Source organism: Aptenodytes forsteri, unplaced genomic scaffold (assembly GCF_000699145.1).
Source record: "Aptenodytes forsteri isolate BGI_AS27 unplaced genomic scaffold, ASM69914v1 Scaffold209, whole genome shotgun sequence".
In the NCBI taxonomy this organism is placed as follows: domain Eukaryota; kingdom Metazoa; phylum Chordata; class Aves; order Sphenisciformes; family Spheniscidae; genus Aptenodytes; species Aptenodytes forsteri.
In genome coordinates this window covers 57,007-60,947 of record NW_008795034.1, presented here as the reverse complement: position 1 = coordinate 60,947, position 3,941 = coordinate 57,007, and the positions used below count along the sequence as shown (strand labels likewise).

The window sequence follows — 3,941 nt, the reverse complement described above, 5'->3', positions numbered from 1 at the left end:
CAGGCGCGGCGGGCGCGGCGGGAGCAGCTGCGCCTCCTCCGGGAGGAGGCCGCGGCCCAGGGGCGCTTCCAGCTCCTCTCCAACCTCTCGGTCGGGCTCATCTTCTTCCTGGGTTTCGCTATCCTCTACGGCCTCAAGTGACAGCAGGGCTGGGCAGCCACCGGGACACCCACTCAGCTCCACTGCTGCGGCGGGACGGAGTGTCACCAGTGGGCATGGCAGCTGGCTGGGGGGTGTCCCCTGCACCCACACAGTTGGCAGGCACCGTGCATGGGGTCTGTTCCTCAGGCTGTGACATTTCCCCTCTGTCGGTGTGACCTTCAGAGATGGTGCACAACCGGCAGGCTCCATGTGTGGGCTCTGCTCTGTGGGCTGTGACCTGACCCCTCTGCTGGTGTGACCTTCAGACACCAAGTGCAACTGGCAGGCACAGTACGTGGCTGTGATGTGACCTCCACAAGTGTGACCTGCAGACAGCGTGTGACCACTGGATACCACGTGTGGGCTCTGCTCCGCAGGCTGCGATGTACCCCTGCTGCCAGCGTGACCTTGCAGATGTGGTGTAGGGGCTCAACAGGCTGCGATGTGCCCCCTCTGCTGATACGACCTGCAGACACAGTGCCTGACAGGTAAATGCGGTTCACGGACTCTTGCTTTGTGGACTGTGACATGCCCCCTCCATTGGCACTGCTGTTTGACCTTGGTGGGAACCACGTGCCTGTTTAAGCCGCAGCAGAGATTAAATGGCTGTCAGTGGCGTTTGTGTGCCGTGTGTGTTCGTGGGGAGTGCTCTCACCGCTGCTGGCTCTCTGGTTTTTGGTTAATCCGAGACCTGCAACCTCTGTGCTGTCACATCTGTTGTTACTACATCTTTGGGAATTTTAGGAGTGTTCATCTTCAAACTGCATCATTGCCCTTGTCTGTTCCTGTTCAGGGCTTGCCTCGCTGTGTGGCGAGTACAGAAGTCTTGGCTTCAGCAGCCTGGAAGAATGAAGCCTGGGCCTGTGGCGGCTCGTGTCCTGGTCAGCATACAACATCGCCTGGAGGTACTGCCCAAAACATTTCTGTGTTCAGAACAGCCTGTCCTGTCTAGGGCTTGCCCGGAACTTTGCACAAGACAATCCCGCACAGGTTTTCGTGGCTGGGAGTGGTACACTTCTGAGCACTGAGTGGCATTACTTGGGTCTAAGCATCATTTGCACATAAAAGTATTTGCCTATTTAAGTATTGAAGTGCTTTAAGAACTAACGATTGTGTCTCTCAGAGCTTCTGACTTTCCTTGGGTGAAGATTTTACCTGTGCTATGCTGGTACTACACGGAGTGAGTGAAGCTTCATGGTATTGAACTCTGTGCTGAAGACTTCATCTGCATTACTTTGCACTGGATTTGCTGGGCCTGGCTGGCAGCAGTCTGCGCAGGAGCCAAGCCCTCGCCCCTCACTGCAGTGACCCTGGGTTATGTTTTCTCCCAACACAAAAACGTTAAAAGCAAATGCCCCGTGTTTTCCAGCTGCAGAGTTCTGTGATACTGAACTGAGCCTGAGGCGGTAGCGTGGCAGGGAGTGTAATGTCTACTGGTACCGGGTATATGCTGTACGGGAGAGCTTTCTGCCTTTTCTGGAAAGCATTGTACCACTTCCAGCTGCAGACTCCAGAGACTGCTGTGTGTTTGGAGCAAATTCAGCCCAGGGGCAGAGAGAGAGCTTTCCAGGATCCTCTCTGGTTGTCAGTCCATCCGTCTGTGTGGGATTATAGTGCTGAAATGTCAGCATGTGAGCCTGGCGTTCAAGGGCATTGGTTACAGAGTGAAAACCTCCGGAGTTGCGGCTCTGTGTCACATGCTGATGCATTTTCGTGCTATAAACCAAATCACTTGAAAGACCAGAGGTGGCTTCTTTGGCAGAGTTTGGCAGGAAACATTCTCTTCTAGGCTGGAAAAGCTAGGGATGTCCATGGGAAGCAGTGGGTACTAGGGAGCACCTCTCTAGTTCCTGGTGTTGTGGCTTGCAGGTTTTAAGACAGCCCTGCCCAACACGAGGTGTCCTCTGGATCGATCTTTCTTAAATCTGTGTAGTGCTGAGGCCTGGGGCTGTGGGCTGTTCCCGCGGGCAGGCCCTGTACCCAGCCCTGAGCCAGCTTCCTGGCAGAGAGAGGGTCTGGTGCAGTGCAGTGTGGAGCAGGAAGAACAGGCTAGCTGGTGTGCCGCCTGCATTGCTTTGTGCCCTAACACTGGGACAGGGAAGAGCTGCTCCAGTAAGCCGGCTGGGCTGACTCTGCTGCTCTGTGTCTGGTGCTTGTGTCTGAAATTTGGGGGTGAAGTACGCAGGCACCAAAACCGAGCTAATCCACGTGCATTTCAATGGGTGGTTTGGGCAGTTTATATTACTGGTTCTTCCTCTTCTTGCTCAGGTCTCCATGATGTAGCTTGAACATAAAAGATATCCAGCCATAAACTGGTGATGAAATGACATCTTTCTTTTGGTGGGCTTGGGTGGTAAATATTCCTTGCACTTGCTGGAAAATGGAGGGTAGGGGACAGGCTGGTGTTTCACATAGTGACTGCAGCAGGTTGAGGAAGAGGGTGGGGAGGGGGGTCCTGTTTCCCTGAGGCCGTGCTGGGAAGGGTGGGCATGCTGCCTGCAGTCAGTGGGGAGTGGGTAGGATGGCCTCCCTGGGCCACCATGGACTTCATTCCTGCCTGCTGGACACCTATTCTGTTCTGCCTCTGACATACAGGGGTTGGTGTGCACTTGTGATATACCCTCTGTGCTCACTGCACTCTCTGCATGCACATGCTGCAGGCAGCATTTAGTTTTGCTGCTGAATTTGGTCAGAGGAGGGGAAGCATGGCATGCAGTGTATGGAGGGATGCTTTGGGGCATCCAGTCTGTCACTTTTGGGTAGTACAATGTATACTTCTCCCCAGCGTCACCTTCACTCTGGCCGGGCCTGAATGGTCCTCTGCTCCAGGAAGGATTTCAGGAGCTCGGGCACAAAGTGGCTGGGGCTAATCCAAATGCACAGAGACTGCCAGCTCCCAGCACACCAGGTTTCTACCCCTTTTCTTGTGTCAATACTGTTGTCACGTTCTTGTCTTTCCCCAGTTGTTTCCCCGATGGAGAGGTGCCAGGAGCAACTGGATTTCTTGTGGCTTTCCTTTAGCCAGGTGAGTGCATCCCTTGAGGGGTGCCTGTGGCACAATTGTTAGGGGAAATACAGCAGGGCCTAACCATGACAGCAGTGCTGTGAAGGTCCAGGATCAGAAGGTCAAAGTGGAAAAGGAAAGGAAACAGGGCACAAGTGGGCCTGATTGGATGTGTGAGGCTTGCTGCACAGGGACCTACTTTGTATTTAAACCCCATGTTCTACCTCTCCTGTGGCAGTGGCTGAGCAGTACTGTTGTCGAGAGGTGACTATTCAGTGCTCCCATCAGTGGGATGCTGAGCAATCAGAGAGGGTTGCAGAGCCATCTTCAGACAGGGAGAAGCGCCAGGCACATCAGTGAGAGCCACGAGGAGTTTGCTTTCCCTCACACTTGCTGTGAGGGGGATAGGCTTGTGCACTGGTGGCTGGATCTGAGCCATGGAGCAGAGGGTGAAACTCTGCAACTGCCTGTGGCCTTGGCTGTCTTCACACCTCAGGGACAAGAAGGACGGATCCTTGGGGGTACTGAGCCACAGAGGGTCGTTTCTGTGAGACAGAGCCCATCGTAGGATCATTAAGGTTGGAAAAGAGCTCTAAGGTCATCGAGTCCAACCGTCGACCCAACACCACCATGTCCACTAAACCATGTCCCTAAGTGCCACATCTACACGTCTTTTAAATACTTCCAGGGATGGGGACTCAACCACTTCCCTGGGCAGCCTGGTCCAATGTTTAACCACTCTTTCAGTAAAGAAATTTTTCCCCACATCCAATCTAAACCTCCCCTGGCACAACTT

At 54.0% G+C, this 3,941-nt stretch overlaps 1 long non-coding RNA gene across 1 annotated transcript; it reads left to right on the top strand.

The window, feature by feature from the left end:
* The first annotated feature begins 14 nt into the window (after positions 1-14).
* LOC103896513 lies at positions 15-2,448 on the top strand. Its single transcript, XR_657410.1, has 2 exons — positions 15-629; positions 935-2,448. It is a non-coding gene; the product is annotated as an uncharacterized LOC103896513 (long non-coding RNA).
* Positions 2,449-3,941: the final 1,493 nt, after the last annotated feature.